At 29.2% G+C, this 16,129-nt stretch overlaps 1 long non-coding RNA gene across 2 annotated transcripts; it reads right to left on the minus strand.

Moving 5' to 3' along the window:
- Positions 1 to 535: 535 nt before the first annotated feature.
- LOC106370373 lies at positions 536 to 4,073 on the minus strand. Of its 2 annotated transcripts, none has more exons than XR_002652942.2 (6): positions 2,474 to 4,073; positions 1,778 to 1,933; positions 1,641 to 1,684; positions 1,380 to 1,562; positions 1,170 to 1,292; positions 536 to 921 (listed from the first exon to the last, which is right to left on the minus strand). It is a non-coding gene; the product is annotated as an uncharacterized LOC106370373 (long non-coding RNA). The 2 variants fall into 2 exon arrangements; XR_001274290.3 differs by having other exon boundaries at positions 1,778 to 1,921; positions 2,474 to 4,072.
- Between the last annotated feature and the right edge of the window lie 12,056 nt (positions 4,074 to 16,129).

Here is a 16,129-nt window from a genome sequence, read left to right on the forward strand (position 1 = left end):
GAATATTAATAGATCCAAATTGGGATTAGACCAATGTAATACAACAAAGAGAACTGATATTCCAAATGCGACAAAGGTTGCAAGTTCGCAAGAAACTCCCTCATCATTTTAGTTATTTTATTTGGTATTTTTCATTATTATATATGTATTTATGTAATTTATTTACATAAGTTTTAGTTGTTAAAAAAAAGTTGATGCAGCTTAAGATATTATTGGCATAGTTTGTAGTCTTCTTGAGACAGCAATGCAATTTGAATATCTTATTAGAAACTAAGCATACTTTGCTGTATTTTGTTTTGTTGTTGCTCGATACATAAGTCAATTTTACAATCATCTTGTAAGAGATAACATAATGAGATGTCCTGGTGAACAAGATTGTGTTTATTAGCTTCATAGTTTTTTCTTTTTTTTCAGCAATTATGAAAATAAAAAGATATCTTGATTTGGTATCGCTTGTTTTGCAAGTATATATGCGCAAGCATATTATGCTAGACTTGTAACCTTTAAATAGAATGTCGAACGCCTCAGTATGACAAGAAAAGACTTAAGCAAAATTTCTTAACAATTGTGATCCGGTAAAATTATGGATACCATATATGCTTACATTGAAAAACTAAACACAGACAGGACATGATGAGAAATTATAAATTTTAAAAGGGTTGATAAAGCATTATTTACGAAGAAAAAAATTTGTGATCAAATAAGGCATCTGCCTGGAATTAAACTATTTGTACTTTCTTGGGTGGGTTCTCACTTTTTGGTGGCAGTGTGTTGGTGGGAGAGAAGCCACCTACATTTGGAACACTTTTTATTGACCTGGATCACCAACAGCATGAGAAGTGGAGGTGTTTAAGTTTAATCTCAAAGCACCACTCCCGTACAACACCAAAGCACACAGCACATCAGAGCCAGAGACAACGGCTGCGTTTTGAAAAACATGTGGAAAAGTTAACGCTAGCATCACATTTGGAAAATATTGGGAATAATAGACAAACCGCCAAATCATTGTGTCAATTATCATCCCAAAACAGTGGCTATGAAAGGAAGAAAAACACACCAATGGTTCTCATTTTACTTTACAATCAGAAAAGAAATCCTTTGGTTATGATGTTTAGTAGGAAATTATAGCCTCAGTACCGTCAGTGAGCATTAGTTTACTTGAATCATACCATAACGGGAACTTGACGAAAGTAACAATGAGTTAAATCTGTCTTGGATGCTCTTGACAGCATGATCAGCAAATGATTGTACTGAATCATCTCGTGGAACTTCCCTCCAAGATTTATGATCATCTGTCCACAAAACCAAATTTTCATGATCATAATGTTCCTCAAGATTAATCTGTCTTGCATACATACATGTAACTTTTGTAGTCATACCTTATTTGCAGCCAAGATAGGAGGGAGTAATGGCAGGGGCATTATCACCGGCATAACTCCTTGAAGTTCATCCTTGGCTTAACCCACACTGTTGCTTCATAAAGTTTCTTCCTCCTAGCACCAATGATCTCCATGGTCAGATGTTTCAACGTTTCTGCTACAATTTTTTCTTACAACTGCATTCTATGATTTTCAAAAAAAAAAACATCACTCAATAATCAGATCTTGTTATGTCAGATTAGAAGTGAGAGGGAAACGTACGATGAATAAGCACATGGTCCAAACATCAACATTAACACCAGAATCTACAGATACAGAGGTAACAACGATGACAGTTATATAAGTCAACAGAAAAAATGAAGCATCCAATCAATAAGACATAAGCACTTTCTCGTTACCTTTAAGATGGAAGCTTCTAGTGTCTTGGTTGTTTACAGCAATAGTATCACGAATGGCACACTTGCCAACAACTGTGCAAGTTCTCCAGACAATAGTAAGAAGCGTAACGGAAGAGCCAGCGAGCAAACCCATTCCCACAGAGACTGAAACAAACACTATCAAACATATAAATTATACTCCCTCCGTTTTTTTAATATAAGTCGTTTTACAGCTATACACGTAGATTAAGAAAACCATTAATTTCTTATATTTTCTATACAAAAACATCATTAATTATTTACCTAACCACAATTCAACCAATAGAAAAATATAAGATATATTACCATTGGTCATACAATATTAATTATTAATAAATTTTACATAGAAAACCGAAAACGACATATAATTTGGAACAAAAAAGTTTCTCTAAAACGACTTATAATAAAAAACGGAGGAAGTATTGACAAACTCATGAAGATTCAATACTCATCGAGAAAGAAAGAGCAACTATTAAAACTTTACATGAAATAGAAGTTATATTGACACGAGAAAAGACCAGATCGACTCATTGACTAAATTAATATTCACGGTTAATGTTTCAAGAGAAAAGTTATAAATTAAAGTATCATAGTCACTCACTATTTGATTCGCAGAACCAAACAAAGTTTCACCATTTTATATCTCAAAATTCAACAAAGAATCTACCTTTCACCTACCCATAATAAGCATAGCATCAGGGAGTACTCCGAGCATGGGAAAAAACAAACCACTGACGATTCAAGGGCCAATCTAGAGAAGAAGCTCACTTCCGGCAGATCGATATGTTACCGCCGTGAACATGAGAAACCCATAAACCAAAAGCAAAAACACGTTACCAAGCGCCGTCTAAGTACACGGCATGAACCCCATAAGTCTGTTCACAAGCTTCCTCTTTCTCTTCAGCCGAGACCACCGTCTTGATAACCGATACAGAGCAGCCAAGACTTCTATCCTCGATTCCATCGGATATGCAACCGGCCGAAATTGATGAAGTTAATAAGCGAAGGAAGAAGAGAGAAAGAGAGAGGGGTGAGTGGTGCAAAAGACGTAAATGATCGGATTAATGTAGAGATAAATGATAATTGCAGCCGTTACGCAAGCGTGATCAGGAGGCGGTGTCATCTGAAGGGTCAGGCGGTTCTTCTTTGCTATTCTATCATCGACAACAAAGGTACCCTATTAACTTATGGGCCAACTTTAGAGAGTATAAAAGCCCATTGCATAAATCAGTTAAACAATCTTCATCGAGAAAGCACTTTGAGATAGTTAAAGAATCGTAAACACGTGGCATGCTTTGCCCTTCTCTGGAGAGTGACGTGGCAGCAGGAGCAGGCAGACAAGTCAACTTTATATATATGGGCCAACTTTAGAGAGTATAAAAGCCCATTGCATAAATCAGTTAAACAATCTTCATCGAGAAAGCACTTTGAGATAGTTAAAGAATCGTAAACACGTGGCATGCTTTGCCCTTCTCTGGAGAGTGACGTGGCAGCAGGAGCAGGCAGACAAGTCAACTTTATATATAAAGATATTAAAATATATGGGATTACAATAATTAAAATTCGTATTACATCTCCCTACATAAGATGTAAGAGTGAAGTACAGGAAAACAAAGTAACCACAACTATCTTCCTCTCTTTCATGTGTTATAAACTTACACTACAAAAAAAAAATTCATGTGATATAACTTGATCAAAGAAAAACTTACACTACAGCAGAAAAATTTACCAAAAAACATATATCAATAATTTACAAACTACATCCAAATCATTTACATCATAAATTTTACCGTTAAACATTTATAGTTACAGTCCAATCAATCATCCACATTCTCTGTATAACCTAAACTCTTCAGTAATTAATCAACTCTAGATAATTAAAAAATAAAAACAATAATTCCGTGACAGAGTTTTTAATTTGCAGATTAAACGAAAAAATCACAATGAAAAAGTTGATTATTTATATAACACCAACAAATACCTCTGGAATTCATATAGAGAACCAAGGAAATTATAAACAAACCATAACAACACAAGTTTTACTCCTCACTCTATCACTCAAGTAACAAACCTGGGAATTAAAGAACCGATCACAAAAGTATATTAAGGAATACATTGCTAAAAATTAGAAGAAAAATGTGTATATATATATATATATATATATATGTATAATCTTCTATAACTAAAAAACAATGTTCAAATCAGCTTTTTACAATTTAAACTCAAATTATAACTTTTATTACTTTTTCAATAAAATAGTTTGAAGTACAATGTAAAAATATAGTAAAACAATTTATGCATTGTGTGGGTTGAAAAACTACTAAATTTAGATGGTGATATCTCATACTTTCCTGGTAACAACCTAGAGATTTTTTATTGCCAAACCTCATTTCAAGTTTAAATGTTCATTCTTTAAAAAACTTTACAACTGGATGTGGTAAGACAATCAGTCATACTGCAAATATTCACCTTTGCAATAAACAAGCTGTTGCTAAACTTTTTGTTAAAATAATAATTTTATACATGAATTAAATATCATTAATATTATTAATTTATAGATTTTTTTACTGTATTCATGTTGCTATATTTGATTTACCCGTCCAAACTTCTACTTCATTAAGTATATTTTCACGTGTATTAATATCTTAAAAAATATACCAAAATGCTCGATGGTTGGGTTTAGTATTAAGTTGAATGTTTTTTATATTTTTCACGTTAGTCTCATAAATAATGTTATTTTTAAAGCTACACACTGCCAACTTTCTTTCTTGTGATTTTTTTTTTAATTTTTGTGTTTCTCTAAATAAATCTACAAACCCCTCATATCACTATATATGCTTTATTTCTCACTCTTTCTTTTTTGATGTATTCAAAAATTCTAACTCTAATTCGCTTCAGAATTTTTGTGCAAATATTAAACTTATATGAAAGATGTGTTTTAAATTTAGTGTCAGACCAATGGAAAACATCAACTAACACATTAACTAAAGGACAATCCGCGCGTAGCGCGGCCAGGGATCTAGTATATATATATCGATGGTCCTTGTGTGTAGGTTAAATAGAAAATCCTAACTGATTTATTGTCAAACGTGATTAACACGTTTTGTATAAGGAATACATGTATTCTGAAGTTATTAATAAACATTCTTTTAGTTTTAATAGCTCAACTTATTTGGTTAGTTCCGATTAGATTTTTAGATTTGTATCATAAAAGGAATATTCATATATTTAGAGTTGCTTACAAATAGGCATGTGGAATATGAAAAACCGAGTTAATTGTAATTAATGAATATTGGTTCTTAAGGAAATTGTAATTAATGAAAAAAATCGACTCATTTCCAATTATTTGATAGTATATATTGAGAAGGAATATTCCATAAATTAGGTAAGTGCATATCTATATTATTTCAAAGATTGATATCGGAGGTAATTGCTTAAACATAGGATCTGTTATGGAATATCATTGATTTTAGTATTATTTTTGAAAAACCGAGTTTCAGATTATGTAGTTGGTGATTATCGGTTCAAATGTAATATGTACACTTAGGTTTAGGTCTGGTAATATTTTACAGCAAACTGGGATCAAATTCCATTACATAACCAAACTTTAGGCTGAAATTTAAACAATATTGATTTATTGGTGGTTATGTGAACAATTGACTCGAGTTGGTTTATTATATATGTAAACAGGTTGGTTTAATGTAACAATTGAAGATGTAATCAAAGTTGTCGGACCAACTGAAACCGAGGTTCGGTTTGGTAAGGAGAGGTCTAATGTCATTTTCTAAATATGGATATACTAAGTTATATGTATTTGGTTTAGCTTGGTTTTATGTAACGATTGAAGATGTAACGAAAGAAATCGATTTTGGATGGTTTATAGCAAAATGACAAAAATCCCAGTGGCATTCTTTTGTAATTATTAGGGCTGGGCACGAACACTCGTTATTTGCCTTATACCCGCTACTTGACCCATACCCGTCTCGTTTTTTCAAGTACTCGTCGTTGCCAAGTCAAGTATCAAGTCGTTGAGTTTTGCTACTTGCAAGTATAAGGCAAGTAACAAGTATAACAAAAAAAAGTTACGACTCGCCTTGATATTACTCCTTACTTGTTTTACGGCTGAAAAAATGATAACTAAACCATAAAAACCAAAACACTAAACATATATTTCTTTGTTGTAAGAAGTAAACAATACTTTCTTATTGAACTCCATCTTCTTCTTTTTTATATTAGGCGCAAATATTTAATTTAAAATAACTCTCATATTTTTACCAAGTCAAGTAAATAAAACAAACTTTAATAACCTTCTCTAGTAAAATATTATTTATTAGAAACTTGGAAATATATCCAAGTAATTAATAAATACTTGTAAGTAGCAAGTAATCGAACAAGGCAAGTAACTTGCAAGTAACATATTTTTGGACAAGTACTCGAAATAAAAAGTGCTCGTTTCCAACAAGTCAAGTACAAGTCCAATAATTCATTACTCGTTCAAAGCAAGCCAAGTATCAAGTATACATAAAAAAAGCAAGTACCCCCCTTGCGCTCATCCCTAGTAAAACTCAGGGTTAAGTACTATTTGGTACTCTTGTTTTAATAGTTTAGATTATAGATTTCCTTAATCGAATCTTGACAAAATAGATTTCATAAACGCTTGAATATATGGTTAATGCTAAGAATATTTACCATTAACAATGTAAATTTTTTTTACGTATATAAAAATGAAAGTAAACACATGCGCGGTTGCGCGGGTCAAAGTCTAGTTTCCCTTTAAAATATTTAACATTACTGTTTTTATCTTGACAATGATGGTTATAAACTATAGCGAAAGGCTAATTTCGATGCCACATATCAATTTATCAAGTCATTGTATTTATTTTTGTCTTTTGAATAAGTTGGATTGAGAAATTAGGAAAGAAATTTTTACTTACCTTAAATTCTTCCATATGAATAGAAAACACTTGCCATTCTGTTGGTGTAAACAATATTTTCATCGGTTAAGAATAATTTGTTGCAAACACCATTTTTTTAACATTATAGGTCTTCATACACTTCACCACACAAATGAAAGCTTTACATCCTCTATGTAAAGATGATAGACTTCATTAGATATCCATGGCTTCCTTCATGCTGTCAGTTAACCTTCTTTAGTACAAAACCATCTCTATTCTGTAAAAACATCTTTTTTTTCATGTTCCATCCACAAAACACCACATGATATCTATCATATTTACACTCAGGTAGGGTACACTATCTTTTTGAGGTGGAATTAAATCCTTGACAACCTTTAAATCTTTTAATTGTATTTCAGTCCATAACGCTCCTTCGATTTCATCGACGAGCATTATCTTCGGTGGATTTCCATTTTTATTATTATAAACCTTTTTAATTCTGCCCTTCCAAATATACCACAAAATCGTGAATAAAGCTTAAGTCAGATACTTTAGATAACCTCCAAATTAGATAATTCATATTTGCAAAAAGCGATGGATTTAGAAAAACTCCCAGGTTTAAAGAATTTTTTGATAGTGTCCAAGTTTTTAATGTTGGAAGACATTTAATAGAACATGATTTATACTGAGTATCACATTTTATGCCATGAGATCTCATTTTTTTGTAAAGGATGGCCTACCCGAAATTATTTGCTAAGGAAAATGCCTTAACTTTGATGAACATTATAACTTCCAACAAAATGCGAATCAATTCTTTGCATCACCATCAAATTCTTGAACTAAACCCTTATCTGAATTTTTTTTTTGTTTTATAACCTGTCTGTATACCTTTCCGACACCGTAAAGTTCCATCCATATGAATCTGGATTAGCAAAACGACTAAATGCCATACTGTAAATAATTCTAACATCATCCGGGTGTATGTATTCATTGAGTAAATCTACATTCTAAGAAATACTTACCGGATTAATCAGATTTTTTACCCTAAAAGCGGGTTCAAAATTGGTGTTGATGTTTTGGTGTTGCTGACCTTGGCGAGAAGCATGAATCTAAGATAGTTCCATACTGAGATGTGAAGTAATACTCCTCCATATTTAGGAAGGGAAATATGATTTTAATTGGATCAAGAAGATCTGATTTCCTATAATATATTCCTTTAAAAACTTTCGCAAATAAAAAATCGAGTTTGTTCATCAATCTTTATAGTTGTTTAATAAAGCAATATTAAAATCTTGTAATTCGCGAAAGCCAATTTCCTCATTTTATTTTTCCCTACACATAGTATCCCATTAAACCAATGAATACATGTATGATTCCCGCTGATACTCCACTTAACAATTTTTTTATTTTTTTTTGTTGTCGAAAACATGACATAACATGGGTGGACATAGCTGATAACACTGATTTCGTAAGTACTTATTTTCTTCTTTTCGTAAGAAATTGAATTTTCCAACTTTTCACTTTATTGTTGATCCTTTCATTGAGAAAACCAAAATGTGTGTCTTTGATCTACCTAAATTTTCTGAAATCTCTAGATAATATGTGCTTTACTCATGTACATTTTAGTTGCCATAATTTTTTCTTTGCACGAATTGTTTATTCGTAACCCGTGGAACATCTCTTGGGAAACTGAAATTTTATCCAAAATTAATTGTCTAGTGTCAGATTGCGTTTCCATAATTTTTGTATGTAGTAACTTTAAATATTATTTTCAAATATAGATATACATATATTAAATTATTACATTTATTTAATATTATTTAAATATGTTGAAAATATAGTTTTTTTTTCTTATAATAGTACTTGAGAAGTTTCTCATTTATAAATAATATTTTAACAGATTTAGTCACATGAATGCTATTAATAAATTGAAGTTTATATGTGATATTTATAAATATATTTTAATTACATATAACAGATATATATATATATATATATATATATATATATATATATATATATATATATATTTTTTTACTAAAACTTCTTATTTTAAAAAAGTTGAACTTTTAATAATTATTTTTAATTAATAAATATTATAATGAAAAAATTTATAAAAACTTGATTAAAATACCATAAATTTGGCTATCATTTTTTAAAACTATCTTTAATCAAATATGATACATTTATAAATTTAAAATCAAAGATGACACATTTATAAATTTAAAATCAAAGATGACAAATTTATAAATTTAAGAGGATCAATTTAGTTATTTTATCACAAATTTAAAGTATTTATAAAACTATTAATTTTTAAGGGTAAATTTGTAAAGTGGTATCAAATTTAAAATAAAAAAATTGATTGGGTTTAGGTTTTAGTAATTAAGGGTGAGTTGAGCTTACAAACATATATAAATGTTTTATACTATGAACCACATGAACATCAATTCACTGCTGTCTCACGTACCAGTTGCGCTTCCGGGATGGCGTGGGGATGATTCTGAAATGTTTCAGAGATAGTGGGGACGGTAAAGGTTTTTAGGAACTGTGTATTTAGGTTTTGGAAATGTGTCTGAAATGTTTATGATGTAAACCTAGTATCATTTATGTAAAAGATTGATCATTTACATTTAATGTATTTTAGTTTTGGAAAAATTTGAAAAAAAGAAACACATCTTTATATAAAGGATTAGGGTTACAAAATTTTAATCCATCTTCTCTTAATCTAAGACAAAATCTTATTCTCTTCATCTTCTTTCTCAATTGTCAATTCTCACGTCTAAGGAAAACACATTAAGAAGTACTATTACAAATTATGTTTTTTGGTTTGTTAATTTTTACGCTTGTGTGTTGTTTCAAGTTTATATATGCTTCTCATGTTTCATCTTTCTCAGCTTACGTACAGATCATACTGTTACGTTTGTCTTTTTATTTTGTGTTTTAAGTAATATGTATTCTGTTTTGTCTATATACAAGCTTCTCACGTTTTTCTTTTTTCTTTCAGGTTAGTATATAGAAAAACGTGAGAAGCTTCTCATGTAATATGTATTGGTTTAAGAAACATTGTGCAATAAGCAACGTGGAGAAGAATGAAGCAACATATGAAAAATGCAATTGGATAACAGATGTTTATGGAGATACATTGCAATAAAAAATTTCATGAACCACAAGCGGAATTCAAGCTCTCATTTTTGCCACCTCGAGACATAAATCCCTACATTAATAGCATGTCTAATTCCATAGTAATCTTTAGTAAATGATCTCCTCTCAAATTATTTGTAGTTGCTGATACACGTTTTACTTCTATCATTGTGATGCTTAAGAGACTGAAGCTTATCAAAAAAGACCGTGAAGCTATGGTCATAAGTGAGAAGTGGTCTACTTATAGAGAAGATGATGTGGGGAAAGCAACTTTCTTTAAAGGTAAGATTATTAGTGATGATAAGGTTTTGTGACACTGAAAATACATGCCTTCATTTGGTATATGAGATGTGGGATTCTATGATTGAGAATGTGAAGTTTGAGATATATAAGAAACAGAAACGCCCAACGTTTGAAGTTAGTCTTTTCTACAAGGTTGTTTATGAGATTATAATGGCTCGTTGGGCAAAAAACAACACTCCTCTGTATTGTCTAGCTCACTCTTTAAATCAAAGGTGTATGATTTTAAACTATGTATTTTTTTTTGTTTCGTTGCCTCATATAAAACATGTTTTTGTATTGTAGATTGTATAGTGATGAATGACTAAGTTAAGATTCTACGAAACTTGGTCCACATAAAGATCCAGAAGTCTCGAGTGAGAGAATGAAATGTTTTCGAAGATTGTTTCTGAATATTGATGATCGTCTTTGTGGATGAATATGCTTTGTTCTACATGAAAACTGGTCATTTGGAGGATTTAACATGCATTTCAGTGAGTTTACCATGGATCCCAAGAAGTGGTGGGCCAACGTTGGTGCCCAAACTCCTTCCCTACAGATTTTGGCTTTTAAGTTGCTTGGACAGCCTAGGGTATCTTTATGTGCTGAGCGTAATTGGAGTAATTACTCATTCATTCACTCACTTGGAAGGAATATGTTGAATCCAAGCCGTGCTCAAGATCTAGTTTTTATCGACAACAATTTATGTTTTTTATCAAGGAAATCTGAACAATACGAAGAATAAAAGACAAAGATGTGGCATGTTGGTGGATATAATTTTGATTCTATGGAAGATATGAGATATTTGGAGTTTCTAAGTCTTTCACCATACGAGCCAGAATTGGAGAATGAATTGCTTCATGATTAGTTTATTTTTTTATTTTACTAAGATATTATAGTGATGTTTTATTTTATTTAAGATATTATAATGGTTTTTTATTTTATATGAGAATTATGATTTGGTATTTATATGATATATAAATATATATTTATATTTATATATGTACCCATGCTCTATTCATATACATAAATTATAAGTTTAGCCGTTTCTCATCCCCGCTCCATACCTGTAGATGTCCCCGTATCCGTTACAGTGCGACATAGATTTTATAAATTATTTTAAAAAATTTATAACAGTTAATTTAATATTTTAAAGATAAATTTTAAAAGTGGTATTAAACTCGTAGCAAAATTTAAATATCCACAATTAAAATCCCCCCAACCTTTATAAATTTCATAAGATATATTAAGAGATATTAAACTTCTATACAAATTATAATTTCTCTGAGTAAAAATCTATCAATAAGAAATGTGAGCTGATAAAAATGTATTTTTGTCAATTGGATTGTACTGTGTAACGATTTGAATTTTGCACCGTAGAAATTTTTTGTCAACTTGCACCATATAATTTAAGTATTATGCTTATACTTTTTATTTTTCTTAAATAATTATACGGTGAAATCTTGTTCGATGCAGTACCGGCCCGGAGGGAAAGCGGTAGAAGCATTGACGTACGGCCTCAGGTTTATAAATAGTTTTCTGCCTTCAATATCGTAAAATATCTAAGTGGTTACGTGTCAGGGAGACTTTCTTATAGTGCAGGTTCAAACCTGCGCAAATGCCAAAAAAAGTTTTTTTTGTTATTTGCAAAAAAATCGTTTAAGGTATACTTTTTTATGCTTTTCTGTAATAGAGGAAATAAAATATTCTTTATAACTAATGGTAAAATTAATTTACTTAGTTTAAACAAAAAAATTAATTATCTAATGCTAAAAGAGAGAAAAAACACACAAATTACAATCACTAGTCTTCATCATCATATGATCATCATATTCTTCTTCTTATTAGTGATACACCTATAATCTATACTATTATTTGCGAAGTAAATTTTTGGAATCGAGCTCTCACGTTAAAAGTTAGAGTGGTTAATATCGTTTATACCCTTAATGAATAAAATGTATAATTAAATTAAAAAATAAAAACAAAATTTTAATTTATTTTATTAGATAAGATTAAAATTAATAATAGTAAGAATTATCCAAAATCTAAAAATATAATTTAAAAAAAAAATAATTTCTGTATATATTGTATTGTTATCTGAAAAAATTTTTTAGTAAGAAGTTAAAAACATGAATTAAATAACTAAATATTAATCAAATAAAATTCTTAATTATATAATTAAAAATAGAATATTGAATTATCCAAAATCTAAAAATATAATTAAAAAAAAAGATAATTTCTATATATATTGTATTGTTATCTAAAAAATTATTTAAGTAAAAAGTTAAAAACATAAATTATGTTATTAACTATTAATCAAATATATTTTTAATTATATAATTAAAAATATAATATTAAGTTATTTTAAGATTTATTTTACTATACTGAATATAATGTACAAAGAACTTTTCAAAAATTATGAAAATGTTTAAGTCCGCATCGCGGGCAAAACAGCTAGTTCATTAGTATTGATATAAATTTCCTTTTTACTATCATTAATTTTTTTTTCAAAAAACTCATATTTCTCTTATTCATTGATTTCTCCAAGTTGTAATTTGAAAACTTTCGATCATCATCAAGGTGTGTTAAATGTTAACCAAATATAATCATATTTAGGTGTTATTTTTAGAGTATTTGCATCACATACCAAAGAATAACTCAATAATTAGCAAAATACCCAAATGCGCTATTACAGACTATACAATTAATTTTTAAGACTCTATTACCCATACTTCTCTACATTCTACTGATTTTTACTTTTCTCGTCCTCAATATCATTTTGTATACCACCGTCAGCAACATTACTACTTAAGACAAGTTCCCAACCCTTAATCATTCTTAAATTATTTTAAATTTCAATTTTTTTTAATTTCAAAATATTTGTACTTCTTCATTCCTCAGACTTAAAATCTTAAATTTAATCGCCAATTCTTCATAATTAAAATCCTATTATCCCTTTTTCTTTGTAGAAATAAAGGATTCAAGAGATCACTCAACAAACAATACAAAATGATTCAATGAGGTAAGTATTTTTCTTGCGTGGCTCAGTTAGTTATTGTAACGTATGTTCCTGTTTTCAAGTATCTTAAATTTCTACATGCATGTTCCTAGGGTGTCGTAGCGATGGAGTATATAAAAGATAATATTTCAACTTTAACCATCTGTGGGCTATTGAATCTGCAATATGTTTTTTTCAGCTTTAGCAAAAAATCTTTGCAGAGGATCTCTTTAAAGTTTACAGCAGCGATGTAAGTTTGCTGCCAGAACAAATAAGTGCAAAATTGCACAATCGGGTTCTTATATGTATTATCTTAAACTGTGCTCATTAGGGGTCTGTAATCAAGCTTTGAAGATATGTTATTATGGGTTAATATTTTTGAATTGATTTTTGTAATTTACTGTTAAAACAGTAACATATTCAATATAATTTAACATTTTATTTATTTTTACATGTATTTTTGAATTAACTTTTTAGATTCAGTGTTGCTAAAATATCTAATAAAATATAAAAACTTATTTATCCAGCATATCTAATAACTTATAACAATTTATTTCTCGGTTTAGTCTTTTACATTTATTATTCGCCGGCTAATATATATATAACATTGCATAACATTTAATTAATCAGTCATATCTTATGTAAAATATTTCAAAAGATTTTAATATTGTAACAATTACATTTTCATGTTTTTTTAAATTAACCGTTGAAATTAATTTTATACGACTAACATATATAATAACATATAATAAATTATTTATCTGGAATATCTAATAATTAGCAATTTATCTTTTGTTTTAGTCTTTTAAATTCATTGTTCTACGGCTAATATTATATAATACCGTATAACAATAACTTATCAGTCATATCTAATGTAAAATATATATGGGATTAGTTCTAATGTTTATCTCAATTTTATGGATATGCTTATAGAGTAATCAACTTTACGTAAAATACCAATTGTGTATCGTAGTTTGGTGAAACCATTTTTTGTATCTTTAAAATATTTTTTAATAAATGGCAAAAACAGTAAATAAATCATCTTCTTCTTTTAGTTTCCGTGAAAATCTTATGCAACTTTCACGATAGCTTTCATTATAGATCTTTGACATCCACTCAAATGTTGCGATTTTCTTAAAGACTTAATGTTTTTTGATTAAATATGTACATTTCACAAGTGACATTCAATTCCAAATATTTAAAACTCGAAAAATGGAATATTTAATAAAATCGATTTGTTAATCAACTAATATCAAAATGCCACAGTTGATCTCTGTCTAACGCCACAGTTGTTATCCTTGATTTTATCAGTATCCTCCATATACTAAAGCATAAGTCACTCTACCAATAAATATTTTGCCACATAATCTAAGAATTAAAAAAAAAATCAAGAATGAAGAGACCAAACCTTCTTACGTGTGATTTTAAATATTTATCAAACATAAATATTTTCTGAATCCACCTTGCATGCGGTTCTTTTTTCAACAACTCCACGATCATCATTAAGAGCAATCTAAAAATAACTACATCTATTCAATTATTTATATTTGTGTGAGATTATTCTATGATCGCTTAATAATTAAAAAAAACTCAAACTCTCTTCTCTAATCCACAAGCCTAATAAGAGCACACATTGCTTCTTTTCCGATATAAATGGTTAACTATATTCATGGCAGGCTACGGCTATTATTTATCAAACTTCTGCAAGGTATTCTTCGACAGTCTAAAGGTAATAGTTCTTTTCAAATTTCTAAAATTTGAGACGAGACAAAATGGATATATCGAAATTTTTCTGTCTCTAAATATACTGTTTAAATATTTCTATTTTATCTTTTTGGAGCTAAAAAATAATGATTGACTGATGAAATTTCAAAACATGTGGAAAAAGCAACAAATCTCACACGCTGAAAAAAACTATCAACAAAAAAAGAAATTATAGGTATGAGTATTCTATTTTACTAACCTTTTTAGTGAAACTTTAAGTACCGTATTTTGCATGTTTTACTTCTAATGCTTTTTATTTATTATGTTATGGCAAAAAACAAAATAAAAGTCACAATGATACCATCTAAATAATATCATTATTTTTTTTGTGAATCCTGTTGAAAAGCTACTTGAATAACAAGGGTATATTTCTTTGTTTATTTGCCAAATCGACATGTTTTTTAAATATGCGTAAATAGGGAAACTAGAGTCAAATACCTTTTTTATAATAGAAAACTAGGGTAAACCCGCCCTACGGGCGGGTAAATAAACTTATAGTTCAAATTTATATTAGAATGGAGAGCTTGTTATCAAGTAATACAGGCGGTAATTATTTGTTGGTTAGATATTGTGTTTCGCCTGTATTTAGAGTTCTTATTTGCAGTAAATAGTGAGGTTGATTGGAAGATGTTGTCGAAGCTGTGGACACAACCTTTTATTTCTATGGTCATCTTTTAAAGTAATCATGTTTTTGTTGAAAAATTGAATATACAGCCAAAACTTTATAAAGGAAATATTTAGTTTTAGAAATCAATCTCTCTAGTGCTTTGGAAAAAATTCTACAGCAAAATATTTAAAGACACAACTAAAAATCTAAAGCCTAAATCTTAGAGCAAAAAAGATAAAACCACAGCCTCAACTAATCAAACCCAGTGTTTATTCATCTCATTATGCATGCATTAATTTTCTAAGTATTTGGTGTGTTTATTAAACATCAACCTTTATATAAAAATTATAATACATATATATTTTGACTATAAGAATTAGAAAATCAATTATAAAACTAAATTGAAACTTTTAGAATGTTTCAAATAAAAAATATTTATTATGATAAGTAGTAGGTAAGATAAATTAGTAGTCAACTATAGTTAATTATGGTTCAATTATTGGGTTCAAAAGACAGTAAAGACATGAAGTCTCTGATTGCTTATTTTACAGGTTATTCTATGCTGAATCTATTTGTTTTCTTTCTTATTTTATTATGTAAGAAAACCATGTTAAGAAAGAAAAGAAGAAAGTAAGAGAAAGAGTTGCATT

This window comes from Brassica napus, chromosome A2 (assembly GCF_020379485.1).
Source record: "Brassica napus cultivar Da-Ae chromosome A2, Da-Ae, whole genome shotgun sequence".
Lineage (NCBI taxonomy): Eukaryota > Viridiplantae > Streptophyta > Magnoliopsida > Brassicales > Brassicaceae > Brassica > Brassica napus.